This window comes from Lonchura striata, chromosome 3 (assembly GCF_050655825.1).
Source record: "Lonchura striata isolate lonStrDom1 chromosome 3, ASM5065582v1, whole genome shotgun sequence".
NCBI lineage: Eukaryota > Metazoa > Chordata > Aves > Passeriformes > Estrildidae > Lonchura > Lonchura striata.
In genome coordinates this window covers 31,693,088-31,720,190 of record NC_140705.1, presented here as the reverse complement: position 1 = coordinate 31,720,190, position 27,103 = coordinate 31,693,088, and the positions used below count along the sequence as shown (strand labels likewise).

Genomic DNA, 27,103 nt, shown 5'->3' with positions numbered 1-27,103 from the left:
CACAATAGTTTCTTGTTTACATTTAAGGCTAGCTGCTTGCATCAGAGTGCATGCCTGGGGCAAGCTTGGTTACATTTTTCCCTTACAGCAAGGGACAAAGTTTGAGGAAATGTATGTTAGATTTAAGAACTGTGTTAGTCATTTGTCTGATCTAGAGCTTTTGTAAACTTGATAAACACGGCCTTCAGTAGGGGTGGCACAAAGATATTTCTCACCAAGGCAGAGATGGAAGGACCATGATTCTATAGGTTTCCAGTTCTTGCACATTCTATTTGAAAGATAAAATACCTCTGTGTATGTCTGTAGACACTATGAAGAAACAACTACTGAGGAAGATGGAAGTGAAGGCAGTATTTTCTGTATCAATGCAGATGTTAAAAGGATTCCAAAAATTCCTCATTTTAGGATGAGATCTTCATTGGCACATGTAGGAAAAAAACTACATTTGCACTAAGATAATTCTGAATTATTTAGTCTAGCCCTCAACTCCTTTCATCATTGTTTAAGGGTGTACTTACCTCCACAAATAATAGAAAGGTGTAGCACATCCACAGTCCTTTTTGCCAAAATGGTACCTGAAAGGTTTTCACTCATTGCACTATCTCAGGTCAACTGTCAACAGCAATCCTAAACTTGTCCAGTAATCCCAGCTACTGGAATCCTTTACTGCTGTTCTGGCCCGAAGTACCATCCCTGTTGACAAGAACAGAACCCAACATAACAACATACCCATCCACTGGATGGTAAATAATCTATGAGGTGAAGCAAAAAACAATACCTGTTTTGAGGGAAATGCTACTTGTAGGGAGAGCTGAGGTCCAGGACGGCTTAGATGAATGGAGACGAGAGATCTCTGAAGGCTGCTCTTAGGATATCAGGTTTATTACGGATGGTGAAAGGTCTTGCTTGGTGCTGCCAGACACAGCACGTGGCAAGGCCTGAGGGGATGGGGGAGGGGAGAGACAAGGGGTAGAGAGGATGATCCAGGAGAGGGTGGAAGTTCTAAGAGGGGGGAAGACCCAAGAGAGCATCCAGCCCCTTGGAGACCCCTTATCAGGGGGCTTCAAGGTGGGCTGGAACAAGACTTGGGCCAATGGGGTCACAGACATCTGATGTTTCAGGGTTGGGTTACAGGTGTGGGATGAACCGTACATTTTTGGGGGGTGAGATGGAACAGTCCATTTGACTTTTGGACTTATTTGTAGATAAGGGCATTGTCCAGCCAGTAAGGGGGATTGTTTTCATCCTGGCTGTACTATTGTGAATAATTATATTTATCCATCTGTCCCAACAGCTACTGTTCTGGGAAAGGACTCATTACTCTATTGAACTTTGACGAGTAGTTTGCATCTATTGTTTGCTAAAAAAGACAAATTCCTGCTTAAGTATCCCCCTCTGAAGCTAAATACAGCTACAGCCCATTGTAGTGTTGGTTTACTTGTTTAGTAAGTTTCATCAATGAAGGAGTTTTCTAGTCCAAAATATTTTGTCAGTTATTCAGCTATTGGTTTTCAACTTTGTCAGTGTTAACTTCTTGCTATAGTACAGTTACATAATTTATTAATTGATCTACTTGATGAGAGTCCCTAAAGAACTTTCCCATTTCTACTGGGAAGGGACTGAGGCAAAAAAAGGCACACACCTATGCAGGTATTGTCAGCAGCAGAGCTTCATCTAGTGCTTTACTCCACTATCTCCTCTACTGACATTAGAATCTTCAAATTTCTTTATTGCACCTGAAAGACCTTATTTTAGTTAAAAAACTTACTATCATGCCTCATGAAAAGAATAAAAAATACTAACACTTGCATTTTTTATGTCAACTTTTAGGGTGTTCCCCATACATTCACTTTTTATATTGGTAGCTCATGTATTTTATTGATGTGAGGATATACCCTCAAGCAAGTTGTTTGTTAGATTTCACCAGTTTCACAGAAGAAATTATGGCCATTTGCTTGAAGTATTTTCCTCTAGAGCTCAAAACATAAAAGAAGTTATAGCAAAGTAACAGAGAAACTCAAGTGACATTGAAAATCAGTAGCACAATACTGTGATGTACTGACCCTCAGCATATAAATGTCATATACCTTCCCATCATCTTTTATGAATTAGCTATATCTGGAAAAGCAGCCAATGCTTAAATTTTCTAAGACTTGTCAGCATATTCTGATGCTGAAATGAGACTGGTAAAATAAATCTGGATGACTTTTAATAATCCTTTGGTACTGAAATGGATATTTCAGCAAAGTAGATTTTGTTACTTGTTAAATTATCTTGCCTCCTTATTAACAGCACTCACTGTGAAGATTTGTTTGTTTTCTTGATGATGTCAGAGAAAAGGAGATTTTTCCTTAATCTTTTTCCCAGCAACAAACCCAAAATTTACAGTTACTGGTTTGTATATCCCTTAAAAACGATTAGGCTGAAATCACTAAAATTTAGAATTTGTTTTAAATTGTCCCTTCCCCTACATAAGTCTCATGTAGGCCATGACCATGCACTGTGTGAAATGTCTCTTCTCTCAAAGCAAGCAAAGAACCACTGTACACAGCCCCCCAGCTGTAGGCCTTTATTCAATAAACATCTACTAGGAACAAACCAGAAATAACCAGAGCAGCAGCAAGGCAGACATCAAATATTAACAAGGCTGCAAGGGAATGCCTGCCCCAGCATGAAGGATGGGACAGTGCAAGTCTCCACCTCCACAATTTTGTCAGGGTGAAAGGTGCAGTAAGAAAGGGTGGTGCATTTCCATTGTGAGGATGCTGATGGGGCCCAAGCAAAGATTATGAGAGAATAGGAGAACCAGAGCCACTGCTTTTCTATTTTACTGGAGGTGTTACAAAAGGGGAAATATAACTGGGTGTAAAAAGAGTTGAAGGAGGAGTGATCTCCACCCACCCAGTCACCCTAAAAAATAGGATAAAAGGAACAGCAGGAACAGAGATGCAGATTAAATTAGTGAGGTTGCCAAGTACTCAGAATAACTTCTTCAGCCCCTTTATTCTTTCATCCATTGTAAAGGACAAAAGGAAGACCTTTGAGATGTGGAGAAGAATTATCTCATAGCTGCTCAGCACATGGCAAATCAAACACTGAGCCAACTTAGCACAACCTTTCCACAGCCCTTCTTCTCCACTGCTGCCTTTCACCCTGATGAGCCTTGGCTACAGTTCACCATCAGTCCTGCAGAATACACAATGCACTTACATATTTCACAATTTAATGGAAATAGTATTGGATTTTAAATGGTTTGGTTGGTTGTTTTTTTTTTTCTTCTGTTAATGGCTTTTCCCCTTCCAAAATGACTCTTTTAATGTTACAATATTTATAGCAAAAATTACAGGATAGCTCTTTTTCTGCCCTGGAAATTATTTTGGCATTACTCTTCAGTCCTTAGAAAAATTAGGTAACCTGTTTTGTTTTGTTTTTCGGAGTTTTTTTTGTGTCTGGATGGAGAAGTGTAGTCCACCTCTAGCAGTCTCCATGCAAATCCATAAGAAAGCAGAATGCCTTTTAAAACATAAAAGCATTTAGGAACATGGAAGCAGAAATACAGTCTGAAAGCCAATTTCTTTCAGTAGCTCTACAGGCTGTTTTTAACAACCCAGCTTCAAGTTTTACTTTTCTCTTGAAGCTTTAAAAAAATGAAATATAGATGGAGGTCACTTTTTATTACATCTCCTCTCATTGTGAATAGGTTTTTTTCTTTCTGCTTTTACTGCTAAGAAACTGACAGTCTCAGCAACAGAGATAGTAAAACACATGTATTTCCCTTACTATACTGTAAGATTTTTAACAGATGGGCAAGAAAGTGAAGGGGGTTCTTGATTCATCAGAAGATAGATTTAGGAAGAGAGACCAAAACACAACCTTCACTTATCCTCTAATTTAAGGACCCACATGAAAGGAAAGCAACCAAGAGCTGAGAGACAAAAATGACTGCAAAGCTCCCTGACTGGGAAAAGGAACCTCCTACTTGTCTTTGCTCCAGAGCCATCCACAACCCCCAGAAAGCTCTGAATGCAAATCGGACACATCTGCACCTTTTGCTATTAAGATTAAAGTCAACACCTCTCCCTTCCAGAACAATAGGGGTGCATGCTTAACATAGGCGCTCTTCTTTTTTTATTTGACAAGTGTTCTCCCAGTGAAGTTTCACTTCTTTTTTCATGTGCTCCTGGAGGTCTATTGTCCATGCATGTGCATAGGTATGCCAGAAAGAAAGTATTTGTGTTTGTGCCTCAGAGGGGTAAGTTAGATCTTGTTAAAAAGCTAGAATATTTTTAATCCTACTTTTTTGCCTTTTTTTGTGGCATCATGGAAAAGTTTCTCCCTTGACGACACACAAATAGTATAAAAAATCCCAACATAAATAAACTCTTTCATCTTTTTTTATTATTAAATCATGCTTTCTTCTCCCAACTACAGTACAAAATCAGTAAAAATATTCAAAACTTGTAACTAGAGTTGTAACAAGGAAAGTACCCAAATGTAAGTAAAATCAAACAGAAAGCAAAACAGATTCATTCCTCTCTTCTGTTGATTACAGCTGTCAAAGTTCCGGGAAGGGAAACACTGTCCTGAAGTAGAAACAGCAGCCAAGTCCTGAAGGGCTAAAACCATATAACATGTATATTTGTATGCACAGTGCTGCAGTACCCCAAATGCCTTGACATGGCACTTCCAATGGCAGTTGTTACAAAAGGTTAATAGTTTAACATTTACATACTGCAATAGATATTATAAATATTTAAAAGAATGACGGAGTGTCTTTTCAACCTTTGAACTGTTTAATGCATTATCATGAAAATCCTTTCCACGATGGGCAGAGGTTTCTCCAATGCTGAAAGTGGTTGAGTTTATAGATCTGATGTTAAAAAATCCAACTAAAGTATACAGAATGGAAAATGAGTACACAGAGCAGCATAGGAGATCTGTTGTGGGTCTGCTAATGACATCAGATGCTGAAAAGTGCAGCAAGACTCTAAGAAAAAGAGAACCTACAAGAGTTAGATTTAACAAAAAGTGACTGCAAGTATCTAATAAGTATGCTTTCTGTTTCCATAGCAACTTGCATCAAAGAAACGGAAAGCACTTTAAACATCAATCATTTTACCCTCAACAGCATCATGTGGAAGGAAAAATATATATTAGAAGAAGTAAAATTGCTTCCTGGTGATTGCTAGGCTGTATTTTAGAAGTCCTTCTTGCTACCTCTGCATTAACTTCCTCATTAACATTTAGATTTTCAATCTGTCTTTTCCATGTTCTCTCACACATATTGTTACCTAAACAGAGTGATCAGAGTTGTTGGGATAAAAAATTAAGATCTCAAGAAGCAATGAATTTAGCTATTACTAAACACCAGATCCATACAGCAACATCTAAGCAATCTTATCTCACTGGAGGAAAGTCTCTGCAATGGCAGATACCAGAACAGCAGTGGCCTCTTTCATCCAGAATTTTGCCAAAGGACTTGTACAAAACCCATATTTTGGCTCTGTATACTAGGTAGGTACAGCATGAATGTAGTGCCCAGTGGGTAGGCCCCATGACCCAGTATGAGCCTGTAAATGATGGGTGGCTTTAAAATATTTTAAAAATAACTTTATAGAGTCAGTATGTCTAGAGATAAAAGAGAAACCTAAGAGATCTTCAATTAATATGTGTGGCATGCCTGTCCTCAACGAAAGAAAATAAGTTCAGCCTAGTTCTTCCTGCTTGTGAATTTTAGGAGTTGGGGAATCTAAAGCCTGAAAAGAATTTTTCTGCTCTGGAGCCCACATAGACTGAAATTGAAATGGTCATCAATTGGCAGAAAGTTGTGGTAAATCTTTATGCTTTCTTTTATTATTAAAATGGCTTGACTGGTTGGGATGAAAACGAAGATGACAGACAGGATTTTGGTCTCTGGAGAGAGAAGATCTCATTGTAAGACTGGATGTTGCACGATTTCCACCACTGTGGACATGGTTAGAGCTGGTCATGGCCAATAAATTACCTCCCTTCCACCATCTGGTTAGGCTTCTTTGCTAGAGAGAAGGTTAGAGTTAGACCACAGGAGTCTAAAGAGTAATGAGTTTTTTCCTTGTGTTTTGAATGACTCTAAGAGTTTTGAGGATTACAAAGGCTCTTTCATACAGTATTTCATATCCACTTTTCCAGAAGAAGGAGGTCTTCTAAGTTAATTCAAGCTGGCAGCTAGCATCAGCATTTGGGATCTAACAATTTAAGATTTTGGCTGAATGGCATTTCAGAATTCAAATTAAAGTAGATGCCTCTGATGAGCAGTATTTTAATGGGTTTACTACTCACAATGGACCCTTGGGATAGAATGAATTTGAAAGTAAGAGTTAGGGGTTGGATTTTTAAATCTAAAAACTGAAGAATTCCTTTTTTTGTTGTGTACAAACTGGCTCTGGCTGATTGCAAGAAGGCAGGTGCCACCTTCAGTATTCACTGTTTCAGAAAAGATGGATTTCCTTGGCTAGAATGGAAAGGTCAAAGTTAGGAACTGCGTTAGGATTTGTTCATCCAGAGGGACAAAGTTGCAGGTCTGTAGAGTTAGGCAAAAATTTTGTGTCAACTCTAGGCAGTATGAGATTAATTTTTTCATTGCTGTGGTAGCTTTCCTGTACTTAATTACACTAAGATTTAGCAGAAAGTAATATAAAATATAAAATATACTCTTTGCTGAACGATAATGGGCCTGAGAGTAGGAAGAGGCAAGGTATTTCTTAAGTCCCATACCTTATGTACATATTTTCTGAGGAGATGGAACCCTAGGCTATAATTAAGGTTAGAGTTAGGGCTACTGGTTGTATGTCAAAAGCAGAGATCCTGACTTAATGCTCAGTGCTGCATGTCCCATGGTGAAGAACTGCACTGCTACTGCCATTTGTGGCTGATTATTTATGCTTCATTTCACTACTCAGGTAGTTCTGCTAGCTATAATGAAGGCAGGAGCTGGTTAAAGATTCAAAACTCATAGGCTGAAGAAATTATCTCCTTGAACTCGCTGAGCTACAGAGGTTTTGTTCTGTATTTCATGGAGACACTATGCTAAATAAACCTTGTTTCAGCAAGAGTCACCAAACCAAGTTATGCCCATGTACATATTTAAGACTCATATTTAAGACTGAATACATGGATATAATTCTATAATTAGTTAAAAGTTTAGATAACAAACAGCAGATGTCAGAAATTGCTCTCAAAATAAGGAATGAAAGTCATCTGGCTTCTTTTTAGCTTTGAGATGTCTCTGAGCAAAGGAAAGTTTTTGGAGAAAAATGTTTCTTAAGTTATTGCCAAACTCTATTGAGTACTGCTGTTTTTTTGGGTTCCTTGCAAGTTGTTAGGTCTTGTTCAGGTAGGAGCTTCTTAGCTAAATATACATAAAGACTTTGTTTTAATTTTGATTTTAGAGGAAACAGATAATTATGGTTTCAGGGTTTGCATCAGCTTTCAGCCTATGCTTAATACTGAGGAAAAAGAACAAATCATTCTCAGAGATTGAGAGTATGCTGTAACCTACAGGTCTAGGGGAATATACTCATGTTTATGGTATTGTAATATTTAATAGCTTTTTTTCAAAACTGATAACATTCTCATATTTCTTTGCTTAATTTATATAACAAATGAAAATACATTATTAAGAAATTAAGTTTTTATGTATGTTGATTTTTATAAACAACTTAAAACCACATTTCTGTTATGAGTTTGTTTTTCTTTACAATTAAGGTTTTATCATATTTGACCTGAGAATACCTGAAAACTAATATGAAGGAATAACCAAATGCTTTCAAAATCTACTAATCCTGTCTATGCCTTCATCACCAATCTTTTGCACAGAGCACACCCAACAAACCACAGAGGAAAGCAGAAAAAAGAAAGGAAGCATTTACTGTTTCCACATATTATTCGTATAAACTATTGCTTTGATCCACCTATAGCATGAAAGAAATTACTTTGTTATCTATTTCCACTCATAAAAGAAACATCGCAGTTAATCTGAATTTATGAGCTATATATATCACAGCCTTTCAGAAGAGAAAGCATTGATGTCACATGAAGTCATGATGTCACAGAAAATATCTGCTTTCTGTTGTTGGGGAGATTATCTCCTGAGTGATCTTCAGTGAAGATAAGTTTAGGAATTGATGTCCAAGTTTTTTTGGAGAAGTTCAGTTCCAAGAAACCTTTTTTACTAGGGTCTTATGAACAAAAGTGTAAGGGTTACTGGAAAGCAGGACACAACCTGCTGAGATGCAACTAAGACAATATTCTACAGAAAAGTATGTTCACAGATATATATTAAACAAACAAACAAACAAACAAACAGGATATCAGACCTCTTTTTTATCTCCTGATCTTATTAATGAGAATTGAACCATGGGCACATTCAGGCCACAGAACCATCTGTTGCAGTTGAGGCTCTGGTTTCAGAAACAAAGTAAACAAGGAAAGAAAAACCTTCAGGGTTCATACGAGACTTGATCACATTTCTACAGGCTTCAGATGACGGATTTCAGCATTCCCTAAAAGCTGTTCTATTGGTGAAATTGCACCACAGGCAATAAGGAAGATCTATGCTGCATTTGCAAGTGAAATGAATGGGCACAAAGCATGCTACACTTTTATCTTTGCAATTCATCATCTTAAAACTAATCATGGCAGGTGTAATTATGTGAGCACCAAAAATAAATAAGTAAGCAAATAAATAAATAGCTCTCAAGTTTTCCTAAGCATTCTGCTTTTCCTAAGCATAATAAATCTATGGGTTGGAGAGGAGGTTGCAATCTTCAGTACAACAGAAGATATTTTGGGAAGAAAATGCCTGTTAGGAAAACTGCTAAAATTCTCTTATCACAGGGAGAAAGGATGAGAATGGACAAAAGAAGGGGGAGGGGAGGGAAGGGGAGGGCAGGGGAGTGACTTTACTGTCAGCAGTTTCTCAGTGTGTAATCATTTTTGACAGAATAATCCATACCTCTGTAGTGTATTCCAAACTCAATTTTGTTTTTTACTAGTTGAGTCAACTCTATTCCAGCTGCAAACATTGTGGCAATAGCAAGTTATTTCCCAGACTGATGGTAACTACTCTATGCTACATTAGTGGACAGAATAAAGTCCTCCAAACATCTCACTTAAATCCATATCTACTTGATACTGGCTTTTGCACTCTGTTCACACTGAGTACAAATTTGAACAGCATATCTTTTTGTAATCATTGAAGGTCCTGAAACAGTAACTGCTATGAGAGGTGGGCTCTATTCCTTCAGAGAAAGGGAAACAACATCTTGAAAGTGGAAACACAAATATAAACACTTTTGTTGTTTCAAAAGGACAATTACTGCCACACCTATATCAAATGAAGAAGTTATACTTTTTAAAATTAATTTTATTTCCCTATAACTATGGTTAGAAGCTACTGATTTGAAGAAAAACACCACTAATCCTTCACAAGGAAATCTGTATTTCAGGCAATGGAGTTTTTATTTTAAATTGACTGTCTCTATTTATGAAGAACTTAATTAGAGTGGATACAAAGAAATGGGGAAGAGTCTCTATCACCAAGGAGTTTATAAACATGAATATTTCACTGCTGCTTTTCTTATTTATAGTATTGTACAGGGAGCAAGCTCCTATTTTTTTTCCCTGTTGCTTTGCAGGCATACACTGAATTTTCACAATAAGTGAGAAGACTGAAGCATGAAGTTACATGCTGCAAAGTGGCAGTGAGAAGAGCCATGTGTCATATTGTCTATCTTGAACACAGTATTTCTAAAGTAAAAACATTCAGGAGATTCAAGGAGCTATTCTGGCAGGGGTGGCACTGAACAAGTATGGTTCATGGTCTGTCAGATAAACACAACATTGTTGTCTCAGATCTTCATCAAGACTTCTTTGACATACATATAAAAAAAATATTTTTAAACACTGCTCCCATCACAGTCAAAATCACAAGAGAAGATGTTTCCTTTGACTCCTTTTAGAACTTGGGTGCAGACTGAAATCCCTAAAATAGATCATATATTGTGATCCAAGGTTAGCTGAATGCAAAAGATCAGCATTTTGCTGTTTTCTTTTCCTTGTGAAATTCCCTGCACCAGAGAAAGATGTTGTAAAAGAAATTATATTTGAAGGACACTTTTCTGAAATACCTGATGGGCCTGAAAATATGATACTACTGCATTTTGGAGGTAATATTAATAGTGTTTAGTGTCAACAAGAAGACTTTTGATCTAAAAGACAGCAGCACACCACAGCACAGAAAGGGCTCTAGGATTTTTTGAACACTGGTAGTCATATAACTGGACCCATAGTTTTCCTGGTATATAAATACATACGCCTTTGAAATAAAGATAAAATTTCTAGGATGACAGACATTATAGACCCTAATGGCTGATCATTACTACAAAATATGCCTGCATCCCAAAGCCACAGAACTCCATATGTTACCAGAAAATCCTTAGCTTCTCCAAACTTCAAGAAATATATTAAGAAAACTATTTAAAATACTAAATATCTTCAAGCTGAGATCTTCAAAGTTCAAGAATCTGTTAGATTTTTCATGCTTAGCAGTTAACACCTACCACTGCAACCAGTAAGTAAAAAGCTTTAAAAACATATTTTTCAATCAAATATGTGTCTGGTATGCCATCAATACATTTCCTGATGCTGCCTACAAATCTGTTTGGTTCTCTTGGAATATATATTTCCACAGTTCTCTCACAAGAAAAATATGAGAATCAAATCTGACCTTTTTTAAGTCTTAAAGAAACTCAAGAATATTGCTCACCCTGTCAGAACTAAATTAATTACTGCAAAACTTGAAGCTGGATAGTTGTTTTCAAATGATGAATATTTACTGGTTGTCAATATATTTAGATGTTTTATGGAAGCAATAAGTTTCCCATGGAGATATAAATAATTACAGTGTTTTCAGTTCAGACTTGTATAAGTTACTTGATCTGAATACTAAATTTATAAACCTAGTGATGATTCTTTGCTTTTGGATTTAACTTTTCATTTCCTATTGCTCATCATGGTAGAGAGTATTGCTCACTGGGAATTAAGTTGTGCCTGAATATCTGCAGATGAAGGAATGTAGGAGAGAGATGAATGTCTTACTTAGGGTAACCACCCAGGTTGAGCATTAATCCACGGTGTGCAAATTGCAGAGTTAAATATCATCTGTACTAATCATTATATCTGAGGTTGACTGAGCTAAAATCAATCTGTGGTATGTTGTGACATCTTAGTGCTCACTGTCAGCTTATTTCAGGAGAGAACTCTCATGACATGCTTCTGTCTCACATAAATAACCAGAGAGTCTTGACTATACAACCCTCACTTTTCTTAATTTTGCTCATTCTCTACCGGCAATATTACCTTACTAAATAAAAACTGACTAAATCTGGACAAGTAAGGGCTGGATTTTTTATGAACTTTCTCAAAATCTTGTTGATATATTCACAGGATATTTTCTAGATCATAAACTGATTTTATTACTCTATTATTTAACTGATCTTATTGTTTAGGATAATTTTTAGAGATTGTCATACTAGAGTATGCATACACGAGTCATGTGGTTGTGCAAATAACACAAATAATATTTGTTTTGAAGTTTGTAAAAGTGGAAACCATTGGTGTTTTTTAAACATTCACTTTTAAAGACCCTAGCCCAAAATTTCAAAATACAATCTATCTGCTCATGATTAACCTTCTTTAGGACTTGCTACACAGTAAAATAACCTCTATGTATACATTAGTTTTTCAGGCAATTTCATGATTCCAAATTACACACAAAGAAATTTTTGAGCACTGCAAACTTTTATACAAAAAAATAATCACACCTGATTGTGTTCTACTTTTGAGTATTTTAAATGAGCTCTACCAAATGTCGCCATTTGTTTCAGCAGTTACTAGCTTATAATACTGCTAATAAATAATAATAGTTAATGAATAATACTAATAATGAATATTAGGCAGCCTCCAGTTTTAATCAGACATGTTAGAAGAATGCAAGACTGGACGCACTCCAGTGATTTAATTTATAAACAGTAACACAATATCAGACAGAGGAAGAGATTAATATCTTTTATGTCTCTCTTTTTACCTTCTCTAAATTTTTATATACTAGTACAAACTAGAGGAATCCCCTGTCTCTGTTCATGGATTCCTCCTCAACTGCTGAGGCCAAAATACATGGTGACACTCAAAAGGCAGTGAATATCTGCCCAATATTGCTCTGGGGTCTCCCTGGGAAGAGAGAAGGCTCTTTGGTAGGACTCCTGCTGGTTCTTGAGGAGAGAGGGAAACCTTAGGTGACTGCAGCCAGCTCATAATTCCTGCAGTCTGGTGCCCTTACACTCTCCCCCCTGTTTCAGCTGCTTTACATTTCCCCCTTTTTGCCCAGTAAAGCTCTTAAAAGGAAACTGGTTGAGAAGTCCAAAAGTTCCACACTGCTGCTTTTTCTTGTCAGGGAATGAGGTTTCCCGTGGAGCTGACTGTCTTTGTTCAAAGGCACTCTCTCCAAACTGACATACAAGAGGAGGTTGCCCTTAGACACTGTCCTCTGCTCTTTTTATCCTTGTCCTCTCAATTTTATGTTTCTAAGGTTGATTGCCACAGTAAAACACGTAAAATATGGAACGTTCCCATACTGCAGTGTTGAATCAAAATCCCAAAGGTATCTGTTATGTCAAAAGCAACCTCTCAAGAAAAAAAAAATGATCGAGCATACAGAAACTTGTGGAAAATCAGCTCAAGATAAGCCTAATCACAGCTGTGCTTGCACTCCTCTACTGTATAAATTCAGGCTGATCAAATGAATTAATCAGAACACCACAGGCTCCTTTCCTATGTGGCACTGATGGTGAATGAGCATGACCTGGCAGGGACAAGGGCCACTAAGAGACCTCAGAAAGAAGATTCCTGAAAAACATGGACCAAAGTTTTAGGCTCCTCAGAGGATCTCCACTGGAGTCTTTTCAGGCTCTATGAATGGCATCAGTGGGTGCTGCACTGGCATTTGGCCAGTGCCTATGCCTTATGGCTTGGATTGCAGAGCACATGAGCATAGTTAGTGCTACTTAAGGGAACAATAACTAATCAGTTTAGGGAAGAGATGATAATGCTTTCTGTAATTGAATGCATGCTTTACTCTCTTACCTAATCACATCCTCCTTTTTTCTCAAGAACACAGGAACACTTCACTGGAAACTGAATGGTGATGAAAATATAAAGTGGAATGAGAGCTGGATTTAAACTTCATGTATAATCAAGCTGTATGAATGAGATGGAGGCTCAGTTCAGTCTCCTCCCCTCTTCCTTGCTCAGCGGGTGCTGACACAAGGTTAGAATTTATTGCACAGTAACTATACCACAATTTCTATTTGTAGTAGTCCCCTTTCAAGTTATAACATTAAGAAATAATATTTCAGGGCCAGCTGTGCTATTTAATCACTCCTCTCCACTCTTCTTCTCCATTTTTGTGAATATTGTTAGAAAAATAGGATGGTGAATAACAAATTAACATAAGTCCCTGACCTGGACTGTGAGGGAGAAGTTATTACCTGTCCTTTTCTGTAATCTTCTCATAGTTTCATGATTCAGAAGGCATGAGTTTAGGAAATTGTGATTTAAGAGCATTCATGCTTCCAGGTAACATTTTGAACTTGTTTTATGAAACCCATCTCAGAGGTTAATCTATAGCTACTCCTGCAATATATACATCAGGCAGAAGCTGTGTGCTGGTTTTGACTGGTGGTCACCTATAGGACTGTCCACCCTAGAGTCTGCATACACAAAGAAAGCTGCTTGAAGATGTGAAAACTGAAAATTAGGTACACCACTGTTTGCTAGCCTATTTTAAATCCAGCTTCCTTCTTTTCAAGGGTTGGAATGATAGGATAAGCAAGTACACAACACCCATCAACCTGAAAATACAATAAACAAATATGGTCAGAGCTCTGCTTGCTTTTTGCACTGATTTAAAAACCCAAACAAACAAATATCCCCCAGCCTGGAAAAATTAAAACAAAATAAAACAAAACAAACAACAACAACAAAAAACCCCCAACTAAACAAACAAAAACCTCAGTTTATATGAAATCTTATTTTTTTTTCATCCCCAGAGAAGGAGAAATTCTTTCTCCAGTTCTCTGCAGAACAATTATCTAGAATTAAGGGAGCTATTATCAAGTAAGTCAAAAGCATTAATTGCTATTTCTGGAGCTTCTAAACCTTCTCCTTGTGAACAGTGCTTAGGTGCAAAATGCTATTTCTATAGAATTCGTAATCAATTGGATCTTTGTGATCCAATTAGTTCAGGCCATAAAGAATCAAAAAGGTCTTGGTCTTTTTGACACTCCAGGAAGAAGCAGAGATAGGGAAACATTCAAAGTTTAGAAAAAGCAAAGAAATCAACAAAAGAATATATTTCCTTCAATGTTATGCACAGCAGAAACTACCCTGTGAACTGCCCTGTGAAATCATGTGAAGATCTAAAATATCCAACAGGCATCAGTAAGAACAGGAAGTTTCCTTCTAATCTTGTCAGGTGTTTTCAATTAGCTGCAGATGATCTGACACAATATCAGATTCTATGAATTAAGGGATTAATAAACAAGCCAAAGTGTGCAGTGGCATCAGAACTACTCTTAAGGCACAGTCTCCAGACAGCAGATACATTTCTGAAGGTCAGTGTGACATTTTTATCAGCATAATAGGCAAGTGATGCCAAGGAGGCTGCATCAAGACAAAGGGAAGCATATGAAGAGACACAGATATAAAACACTAAAATAAATATTTTCTCACTAATCCTATTGCATTTAAAGAAATAAATATGAGGAAAAGGTCTGTGTTTGGCCCAGTGCAGTGAACCAGTTCAGGAAATCCTGCTCTGATTAAATTCCAAAATGCATGAACTAAATCAGTTTGAAGCATGGCAGAGAGATCCTCCCACTCCCACAGCAGTGTGGTCCTCTAATCATTTAGGTCTTTTTGTTTAGCCCCAGCCTCTGCATCCCAGAATGAGGACAGGAAAGACAAGGGATTTCCTTGTTTGCAAACATACAAATTTGTTGAATCCAGCTTGTCCTTGGAAAGTACGATATAATCATAGATCCTGATGTCTTTTCCACAGAATTAAATTACAAAAAGAGGTTAAAATAAAGGTCAATTAACAGTGTACTTTAGACTTATTGCACTGGCTGCTGCTGTGTTAAAAGACAGGGCCCTCATCTCTTTCTCTTATTCTGATATGTTCCATCATCCCTAGGACCTGGTCACTCTTCTGAACAGTGGAATACATCTAAGAAGAGTATTAAGATCAGAAACTCCAGTATAAATTGAGAAGGTGTGACTGCAGGATCACCAAAACTGTGCTAACCCACAGCACCTTACTCTCAGGAATACCATTTCAGTCTTGGAAACGTGAACCATAATTCAGTCCTGATGTTTCTCCTCAGCCCTTTCTGAAACGGATAATAAGAAATCCACTGCTGTGATTTTGAGCTCTGCCTGACTAAAGATGATGATCATATTTCATCCCTGTTCTTGAATGACTTTAGCAGTGGAATAAAACAAATATCTACTTCTGTTGAACCATGCATGCAAAGCAATAAATCCTCTTCTGGTTATAAAAGGAACAGGGATGAGTCCTCCACACATAGAGGAGGGAGACAGCAGAAGAAGCTGAATGAACAGATCTTATATGTGAAGAGGCAAATAGTGTTCAATGGACAGAGTGATGTTCTGGGTGAGAACTCAGAGGTTATGCTGGGCACTGCCTTGGGCTTTTCTGTGCAGGCAGCCCAAGTGACAGCAGGGAAGTCATGCTGCAGAAGGAGTGAGAGCAGGAAGGATCTTCAGCATCAGTGCTCAAAACAATCAAATGCAAGTTTTCGAGTTTTAATATTTCACAGGAAAGTAACCAGGGCTATGTATAAAGATATTTACCATCTTTGCATAATTGTTGAGCCCAGCCTAAATGCTCACCTTCTTTGGTATGCCATGTAAGAAATTAATTGTAGGGAAAAATGTGAAGAGCACACTATATCAGTAGTGATTTCATTTGAAGTTTGCAATCTCAAGCAGATTCAACATAAAAAATGGATAGCAAAATAGAAACCAATGACAATTTTCTGTTCATGCCCAAGTATTTCTTGAGGAGAAAGGAAATTAGGTTATGTCTGGACAAGAGTTCCCTTCCACTGTCTTATGTAAAGACTGTCCTTCTTTACAAGAAAAAAATACAAGTTTTCCCTTGATCTGAGAGCTGAACATTAAAAGAAACTTAGAGTCCTCTACGGCATGACCATGAAACTGATTGATACTTGATCTAAAGACAAAAGTTTAAAGCAAAATAATGTCTTTATACCTTATGAGCCCAGATATTTGAAGGGACAGTACTGAGAGAAGAGGTAGTGAAATAAATGAAATACAGCAACAGAGGCATATCAGGACACAGAGACACGTGTTGTCTGACTATACAGAAGTATAATACAAAATACATAAATGAAGTTAGGAATTTCAGTGTTGAGATTGCAAAGAGCACTGGCTAAGTTGAGGCTAGACAAGGCTGCCAGATGACTCAAAACTGCATATGCTTATTGCCCAGAAATGTGTTTTCAAATCAAGTGATACATTACCAAAGCCAAAATCTGGGAAGAAACAAAAGTCTCTGACCTCTGCATGCTTAGGGTGCTCCCTGTACAGCAGCCATGTGCTGGAAGACATCATGTATGAAAGCAGACCAGTAGAAGTGTTAACAGCAAACCATCTCTTTCCTTTTCACTTATATATGGACTGTGAAAAAACACACAATAGCCAAATAGTCCAAAGCCTAAATTTTTAGCTTAGACTAAACATTTGACCTTTACTTAGCCAAGGGTTGTTGGTATTACCTCTTTTTCTGTGTAGGTAAGATCTCACAGCTCTTTCACAGGGACCCACAGAAGTGACACCCTCACTAAAACACAGCATGGAACTCTCCAGCATTAATAGCTGCTTTACTTCCCCATGCTTGGGACTATGCTGATTAAACAAAGCCTATAAAAAGGGAAAGGTGCTGTTCAGGAGCACCAGAACAGACCTCAGATTTCTTGCAAGTTATTGTAGACAACATACCACATCAATATCTCCTTTAAAAAATCAAGTTTCATATTTAGGGATTCAGGTTTCCTACAAAAATCTTGATTTGCACTACTGAGTGCTGTACTGCTTTAATTTCCTCAGTCTTCAGGGTCACCTATTTCCTCCTGAATGCTGAGTTCCCTTTTGAAGTGACAGCACTTTTTAAAGTTTGTGAAATCAGTAACTGGTATGGATTCATCTGATATTCTGTATGATAACCCAAGTCTTCAATTATTCTGCTAACTTCCAGCTTCTCTTTCTTAAGAAAACCTGGTAATTTTTCTTACACCCATCAAATCAAGCATTTTGCTGAGGCTGAAGCAAATTAGATTTAACTCACTTTCTTTACTTAGAAAATTAATTTTCTCTAATGTCTTAACTAATGACCAAAGAGAACTCTAAAGGGGCATCACTTCCTTGGATCAAAAAGGTTTCTTTTGGTCAATAGACCTACCACCTGTTGTATCAAGGCAAAAGCTGACCTTATATTTATTTAAGGATCTGTTCTCCAGTACATGCCTTGAAGATTAAAGTCTTCTGTAAAAAATTTTCAAAGACAATTTACACAATCTTGACTCCTCATCCCCCCATCACAATTAAACCCAAAATTCACCACAGTTATTCCACAGTCTGGCAATGTTAAGTTCATATTTTACCTTTTATGTCTTGCAATTACTGTCATTATCTTGAATTTTTAGAGCACCGCTCTTGAGCTCCTAAGTTGACCTTGGCTGCCAGACACATTCCTACCAAGCTTATTTTCTTACTTTCTCTCCTCATCAGTTTAGGGGGAGAAATAAGAATAAAATCTGTGGTTCACTATAAAGATATTTTAATGATTAAAAGCTAAGGCACATGGAAGCATAGCCAAAAAACAATAAATTTCTTCTCTACTTCCTACCAGCAGTGATGTCCAGTCACCTCCTCAGAAACAGAGCTTCAGTTTGCATAGCAGCTGGTCTGGAAGAGAAACATCTGAATAATTAATTTTAATTATAAATGTCCCCCTTCTTCTCCTTTCTTTTATATTTTATTGCTCAAGACAAGGTTTTACATGCTATGGGATATGGTTTTACACAGTTTGGGTCTTCTGTCCCATGCCCCCTCTAAACCTCTGACCCGCTCCCAGCTCCCAGCCCTTGTGGGCAAGGTTGATGCTCCACTAGCACTACTCAGCAATGGCCAAAACACTGGTGTGTTATCAACAGCCTTCTAGCTACAAATACAAAGCACAGCACTAAGATAACTGCTTTGGGGAAAGTTAACTCTGTCGCAGAGACACACAATATAATATAACATGAAATGTTGCTCTCACACAACTTAAACAGCAGTTACCAACTTAGACTGAATTTAAAGTGCATGTCTCTGGATAAAAGTTGTAAGGTATTGTCGTGGTTTGACACGGAAAGATAATTTTTTCCGGAAGGAAGAGGTCAATTTAGATATTGACAATTGAAAGTAGACACGCCTCTGAGAACACAGAGGGGTTGAAAGCAGAATTCCCAGGGGAACTCGCTCTCTTTGGTTCCGGTCAGCGTGCAGTGCAGACCTTCCCCCCCCCAGCCACGAGCTGGGTGGGGGAGGGGAAGCCCATGGCCTGAGAAAGGTAGGCCGAAAGCCCCAAGGGTGGTGAAAGGACTGGAACCGGGCTGGCCCCTGCAGATGGAAGGGTGGAAGAAATCTGGGATGTCTCCATTTTTTCCCCCCCAGAGTTCCTCTCCCGAGAGGGAGAGAGAAAGCCGCAAGGAAGGAGGAGCGGGGGGAGCTGCTGCAAGGTGCCCAGTTGTGTGGGAGTTGCTGGATGTCCGGGCATCGAGCCATCCTGGGAGTTCGGACTTTTAACCCTTTCTTGAGAAATGAAAGCTTTGTGAATTTTCCTTTCCCCTCCTCGGTTTGAAAGAGAGGAAGAGGGACACCTTGGACCCTGGGATGGGATGTTGGAAGGAGGAATTCTGGATGGGAGGGGGACAAGGAGTGGCTTTTGGCTGGACTTTTCCGTGTTAGCCACAACCTGAACCAAATCTTCTCCGTCAAGAGGAACTGTGTTTTGGGAGGATGGCAGTGAGTCAAGAGACCTGCTTCAGCTGGGAAAAAGACAAAAGTGGAGTGAACAGAGAAAAGGTTAGGGGGGTTTGTGGTGGCGCCCCCTTGCCCTGGAAAGGAAAAGAGAAGAGAAGAAGATCTCTGTTCTTGAGCCCTCGGCCCCAGGGGAAAATGGGGGAGACTGTGGTCCCAAACAATGAAAAACTGAACTGTTGTTTTCTCCCCTCTTGGCAGGGCATCCTTGAAAGGAAAAATCCTAAAGGCAGTCTGACCATCCATGCATTGGTGGTGACAGCACTGTGCATGGAAAGGAGAAGGGTCACCATGGCAAACTTTTTCTCCGGGCGGTGCCATGTGTGACATGGAAACACAGGATGTGGAGCTGTGTTTCTTGGGGGGTCTGTGGCACAGGAGAGACTCTGTTCCCTCGATGGACTGAGTATCGGTTGTTTGAAGGGTGGAAACCTGATTGGGGTCCAGATTGTGTCTCACTGTGGTTTGTTGGAGTTGGGTGGTGGGGGGGAGGAATGTTTTGCAAGGTTTTCATTTGGATCTTTGTGTGTTTTTTTTTCCTTCTTTAGTTTTCTCTTTTCTTTTGCAGTGGTAGTTTAATAAAGTTTTTTTCCTGTTATTAAGCTTGGGCCTGCTTTGCTCTATTCTAGATTCCACTTCACAGCATTCAAGGTAGGGATCACATTTTCATGGGGGCACTGGCATTGTGCCAGTGTCAAACCATGACAGGTATGCAATGGTGGACCAAAGAAAGGCCAAAAGTGGCCCAGTTCATGCCTATCACTGTGGTCAAGAACAGAGTGGTGTAAAGACTGGGAGAAATATTAAGTAGTCTTCTCCCTTGTATGAGAAAGTCCATGGCCTCCCTGCGGCAAACCACTATGTCTGGAGACTAATCAATAGGCCTATTCTTTTCTACTTTTATTTTAAGGTCCTAATGTCCAGTGGCCCAAAACATGAACAGTCAGTTTCACTACGCATTGCTTGCAATGTGCATTCATTACCTGAACAATCTCAGTGGGTTCTCTCTAAGTTTTGGATTGCAATAAACAGAATCAGCATTCCAGATGCAGTACCTCCATATGTTTTATGATTTTATGGTCTGTTGTCATATCCTTAGTCATTCTCTTCCAAGCCAAGAACTCCAACCATGCTGAGATCTTCCTCTATAGAAATGGTTCTAAGCCCATGGAACTTTATTGCCTTTTCAGTGCCTTTCTTAGTTTGTCTGCATCATTTTAACATCTCCAGTGTAATTAGATCAATTTTTTTCTCCCCACATTCTCCTAAAGTATCTGTGGGATAATTTTACCTTTAGGAAACTTACTCCATACTGTTGACTTCACACTGTTGACTTCAATATAATTTACAATAAAGTGACATGCCAAGCTGCACAATTTTAGAATACTTAAGACATGGAATTGACTCCTTTGAGATAAAGTATTTACAGTATAAATATTTATCAGAAAACATAGTTTTTTAAGAGGAAGTGTTAAGATTCTTCTGATAATTTAAAATATCATATTTTCTCTTGAGTATTTGAGTATTCACAACAACTTCCTTTTCAAGTTACAAGCTTTTAAAGAAATCCTACATGGTCTGCTACTTTCTGAATACTGTGCAAGGCATTTTGTATCTGACTCAGATTCATATCTCATATGTATGGCAATGCTTCTGCTCAATTCAGGAACATACTTGGAAGATTTCCATGGCTTATGATCCCAGACACAAGAGAGGTCAAAAAGGATTTTTAAGGATCACCTTCTTTAAGTTCAAGGGTGATACATCCTGATAAATAGGAAATCAATCAAAGGTAGCAGGAAGCCTGCAGGTATGAATGAGGAGCTCCTTACAATAGAGGTGGGAGAGGGGAGAGATGACTCTGGACAAATACAGACACATTCTCTTCATGCATAAGTAGGAAAGCCAAAATCCACCCAGACTAAAGTCTGTAGAGAGGGGCTTCTGCAGGTACATTAACAGCAAAAGGAAAACTAGGGGAAATGAGGACTGATGCTGAAGAAGAATAGGAGACTGAGATAGATGCTCAATCGCTTCCATGCCCCAGTTACAGACAAAAGACAACACCAGCCTTCAGGGATCCCAGGTCCTTGAGAACAATGGGAAAGTTCACAACAAGTAAGGAGTAGGAAGATCAGGTAAGTGAATATTTCAATAAACTGCACACAAATCTATGGGACCTGATGAGATAGACCTGCAAATGCTGAGAAATCTGCCTGAGGAAGCAATGCCACTCTCAATTATCTTCAAGAGATCATAGTAATTTGGACAAATTCCTAAAGACTGGAAGAAAGTGATCACTCCAACATTCAAGGAGGGCAGAAGGAGAATCCAGGGAACTAGAGGATAGTAAAATTCACCTCAATCACTAGAAAGGTGAAAAAGCAAATAATCCTTCAAATGCTTCCAAATATTTTTAATGCAATAAAGTACTTTAGAATATTCAGCATGAGATAAGAGCAATAAATAGGTGCTGTTTACCCTGATTTTAGGGAGACCTTTGTCACTCTCCCCATTTGACAAAATTATGAATTACAGATTAGACACATGGTCAGTAATACTGAAAATGGTCTGAAATGGGCAGTAATACTGAAAATGGTCTGTAGCTTTTCTTAAAAAGCTGTGATCAGCAGCACAAAGTTCATCCAAAAGCCAGTCACTAGTGGTGAGGAGTCAATACTAGAGACAACACTGTTCAACAGCTTCAAGAATGACCAGGATGATAAGAACTAGCTCACCCTTTACAACCATGATAGAAAAATAAGAAGTAGCTAATATATCAGAGGTTTGTGCTGCCATTCAGAGGGACTCCAGAGTCTGGAGAAATTAGTTGGCAGCAACTTCATTTTTGATCTTTTGTTGATGTAGTTCAACAAGTGAAGTGCAAAATCCTGCATCCAGGGAATAAGAAACTCATGCAGCATACGTGCTGCAGCCAACTGTATGGAAAGCAGGTTGACAAAAATAACCCAGGATTCCTGGTGGACAAGGACTTACAGAATCCTGCACTGCATGATGGAAAATATTGTCAAGGAGGTGATTCCTATCCTCTATTTATCACTGATGAAATACATTTGGAGTTCTGGATCCCATTCTGAGTGAGCTCTCCAGTGCAAGCGAGACATGGATATACCACACTGAGTCCATCAGAAGTCAGGTACAAGAACATCTGAGATATGAGGAGAGGCTGAGAGAGCTGGTACTATTTAGCCTGGACAAGAAAAGGCTGAGGAAAATCTTATCAACAAATATAAATTCCTGATAGGAAATAGCAAAGAAGATGGAGCCAGGAACTTCTCAGAGGGACAATATTTACAGGAAGCAGAAAATACTATTTAAACATAAGAAAAAAGCTTGCCTGTTTTTGTTTGTTTGGTTTTGTTTTGTTTTGTTTTACTGTGCAGGTCATCAAACACCTTTAATATGTTGCTTGGAGAGGCTATGGAGCCTCCATGAAGATATTCAAATCTCAGCTGAACATGGTCTTGAATTACCTGCACTAGCTCACTATGCTTTGAAGAGGAGAATTGAACTAGATAATCTTCTATATTGAACTAGATAATTGAACTAGATAATCTTCAATCTCATCTATTCTGTGTCTCTATTAATTCTTCCAGTTATATCTGATCTAATAAATTAAAAAGAAGATTGTATATAAAATAGCTCCATAAGTATCTATCTATATATTTTAATTACCTGTAACTTCAATAATCACAGATCAGTCAAGTTTATACTGTAATCTTTCCATGGGTTTCTTCCACTTAAAAATTGCTGTTTTCTCCAAATAGTAAGAACAGACTACTTTGTCACCTAGAGATTTCTTCAGTGTCACTGTGTCCTTATATCACATAATTTTACTCCAGATAACTATAGGAAACTCTTCATTTAAGTGACTCCTTGGGTTACTAGAATGAGTTGGGCCACTGACACAGAAGCAATACAACCTTAACTGAACACTTAGTGAGATGCATATTCATTTCTTTGGTTTCTGAAGTGCTATCATTATGAAACATCCTTAAATTATTCATAGATGCGTCGTAAGAGATGAAACCATTTGGTGTGATGTTAATTGCTGCCAGAGAAGGGTCCCTCAAGTTACCAACTTCTGTCATCATGCTTTTTTCAAACCTAATACTTCAAAACCTAAGGTGCATATGTAAACATAGATAAATATTTCACACCCATTAGTTTAATGGAGAAATTGATGGATGGTTTCACTCATTCTTCATCCCTCTCTTTTGCTTGACTCAAATTCATCCAAATTAATGTAAAACTTATTGGTCCTTTGGTTCTATCCATTATCTCCTTCCAAACACAAAAAGATATAGAATTATTACACAAATATAAAGCATATAGAGAAAAATTATATTTGGTAAGTATCAGCTCCTGTTCTGTCCATCTGATCACTATCAGCTGTCTGCTAGTGTAGAAATCTTTTTTGTTGTTGTTGTTATATAAGGTAAGGATGTTTATAGCTGCAGCAAGGCTCATTGTAGTTATTAACAGATCAAAACAAAAAAATGTCACGAGCTGTAATCATTGTGTACCTATTGGGACCATAGGTCACCAATCTTGTAATGACTACTCTATTCCAACAAACATGAAGAACCACAACATTAGCAGGGCAAGGTTGGAAGCTGAAAAATGTGAAGATGTGCTACAGAAAAACTCTGTGTTAGATCCAGTTTGGAATGAGGGCATCTGAAATTAGATTTTTATATACGCACTAGCTATCTAAGCACCTATTATTCTGAATGCATTGCCACTCAGTGCAGCTAATGGGCCTGAAAAGTGCTCAGCATGCACTAAAGAAGGTGTTTGTTGGATGGCCATTTGAATCTCACTGTTTTGAAAATGAGGACAGACCAGGATCAAACAACAAGCTGGTCTGGGTTTACACTGAGCACTGAGCACTCCAGGCTGCATGAAGCACACTAGCTCCCAAAAGTCCTTCAGGGGAGAACATTTGAAAAATATAACTTTGTGTAAAAAATAATTATTTTTCCATGGAATTATAAGACATCAAATTGAACTTGTGAATACAGTTAGTTAGGCAGTAAGCGCCACCCATCATAGACAAGCTGAAAGTTCAGCCTCATGAGGAAAGGAGCAATGACCTAGGCCACTCCTAGCCCTACACCATTGTAAAGAATCCAGAGGGAAGTTAGACCCTTTCCTGGAAATGAGAAAGACCACACTTAAGCATGATTTTCTAGATCCAGTGCCCTGTGATAACACCTCACCTTACAGGAGGTTAAAAATTCCCAGAAAATGTGAATAAATTAACGACTATGTGACCATTTCAAATAACTGCAAAGAGAAAGTGGAATTTCATTAAAGACAATATCGGTGTGACTAATATTCATGGCACAACACTGAAGAAATAGTGGTTGCAAACCTCCTGTTGGTGACTCCCACATTGTGCCCCTCAATCTTCCTTGCTTCACTCAAAAGTGGTGGATTTAAGAGAGGAACAGCTTGAGATTTCACACACTTAGCTGTAGAAACAGGCAAAACAGCTTGTAGCTGCACTCCCAGAAGACTTCCGTGTCTCTGTATGCTTCCCTTGCTCTGCAACATCTTTGCAATGGAATCTGGCCTCATTTGTGGCTCCCTGATCTCCAGATGTGCAACCTCTGCCTCTGCTCTCCAGCACAGCTATGTGAGATTGTAAACCTGGAACTGAAAGCTTCAGGTAACAGTACAGATGCCACATGCTAGGATAGCTGCCATGCAGTCTGCCAGAAATTCACTGGACTCCTCCTTCTACTTTGATATCTGAGTCAATTGGCTGCAGTTGTGCCAATTCACTCCCTGCTGACCAGAAACCATGCAGTGCAGGGCAAAGGACCAAACTTCTCATGCAATTTCCACTACACTTGGGCCAAGACTCTAAACTATAGAATAAAGAACTCTAGTATAAAGTTTCAAGTGTCCCAAAACCTGCACTGTGGTAATTCCTGCTTCAATATGTCCAGTGAATAACAACACATAATGAAGTACATTGACTCCAAATGCTCTCCCAAGTGTTTAATATGCATGCGAAGAGATGTCTTCTGTGACAGTTTCAGGTTGGGTTTCTGCCTAGGTAGTAAGGCAACTTTTTTTTCCTGGACTTCTGACACAGATTTTGAATATGAAATTATTTCAGATGTCTTTGGCAGTTTCTCTTGCTTATTTGCAAGTTATATAATAAATTAATTTTTCATGTTTTTTACTGATAGAGCTTGGCTTTCCACAGTTTTCACTTTGGGCAAAAGTCAGATGGAAATAAGTTTAGCTGGCATATTTTTCACTGAGAAATAGAATTGCATTAAATAAGATCTTGTAGATTCTGCTGCAATTTTGTTGTGGAGAGAAGAGGGGAAAATGTTCAGATACTGTCAAAATATTTTGTCATTTTCTTATAAAGTGATTTTTAAAATTTGTTTTATTTTGCATGGAACACTGAAACATAACATTTAAAATTGTCAAAAATCAGAGCATTTTTGTCAAAATACAATATTTTTATAACTCTAAATGACATTGGGTAGGGTTTGTTTGTTTTTTGTTTTTTTGACATTATGAAATTTGGAAATGTGTTTTAGGCTCTCTTTTCAATATGAAATATACCAGATAGAACATTCACATGCAGTTCAGCAGTGCTGAGCATGCCCCTCTCCAAAGGACAACAGGGTCAAGGAAGCAATAAACAAAGAGCTGTAAGATGCAGGTGAATCCTAGTGTTCGAACATGCCCATCAGTTATAGTTGCAAGGAGTTGCACCTGATTTTGGACAAGCATTTTTAGAGAGAAAGAACAATATATAAAGATGGTGCCAGAACAAAAAAAGTGTGCAAAGATTAATAGAGAAGCTGATGCAGGTGAAGAGCAGTACAAAAGTGGTATAATTATTTGTATAGAAAGATTTCGTCTGATATTGTGAGACATCTGCATAAACCTCATGCCACTTTTATTCATGCCCAGAAGAGTTTTGTAACTTCGAGAAGACAATAATTAAATTAGACAGGACTCCAGAAAAACTGAAGTAAAAAAAAATGCATAGTGTTATAGGAGACACTATGTCAAAAACCCTGCTTATATCTATTTGGAAATACATGCCAAAGAAACAATTATCTTTGTATTTATCCATACTGTTTTATCCATATGTCTCTGACTAAAGCACGTGGTGCAAAGTATATATGCAGCAGTAGGATGTGATAATTACCCTGAGAAGATAGACTAGATCTCTAGAAACACTAATTAATTTTATACAGAACAGAAACAAGAATTCTGCATCAGCAGTCAGCAGATACAATCCTTAAGGAATGAATGTGAAAATACATGTGAATGAATGTGAAAATGAATGTGGTGTCATGATTATTTATAGACTTATAGATATATACACATGCCTGACAGATGTTTCTAAAGGCTTTTCTAATTTATGGTTGTCTGTCTTAACTGGCATGAGCAGTCTTGTCTGCCAGCATTTTCCCCATGAACACCAATAAGTAGATCCTGCAGCAATCACCAAGGCCTACAGGCTGTTATCAGAAAACAAATGGTCATATTCTAAGCAATTATTCAAGATTATGTTCCATTCATTACACTACCTCTCATATTATTAATAAAAATACCTTTGAGAGCTCAAAATTCATTGAAACATAAAGCATACATTTATATAGTAAGCCAAATAAATTATTTGAGCCAGGATTCCTTCCAACTAGATTCAACTAGAAAACCAGTCACTCTGGCCCATTTTTATATTAAAATAATAAAATACATTGCAATAGAAAATACAGGAGGGTCCAACAAAGATCTATGTCAGCACCTGCTGACATTACAAACCTGAAGTGACTACGCCTAAGACATGGTGTGAGTACCGTTCTCAGTGCCATTTCTG

General features: G+C 38.1%; 1 long non-coding RNA gene across 1 annotated transcript; it reads left to right on the top strand.

The window, feature by feature from the left end:
* Positions 1-1,046: 1,046 nt before the first annotated feature.
* LOC146767833 (uncharacterized) lies at positions 1,047-19,819 on the top strand. The gene is made up of 2 exons (XR_014953641.1): positions 1,047-18,751; positions 18,856-19,819. It is a non-coding gene; the product is annotated as an uncharacterized LOC146767833 (long non-coding RNA).
* The last annotated feature ends 7,284 nt before the right edge of the window (positions 19,820-27,103 follow it).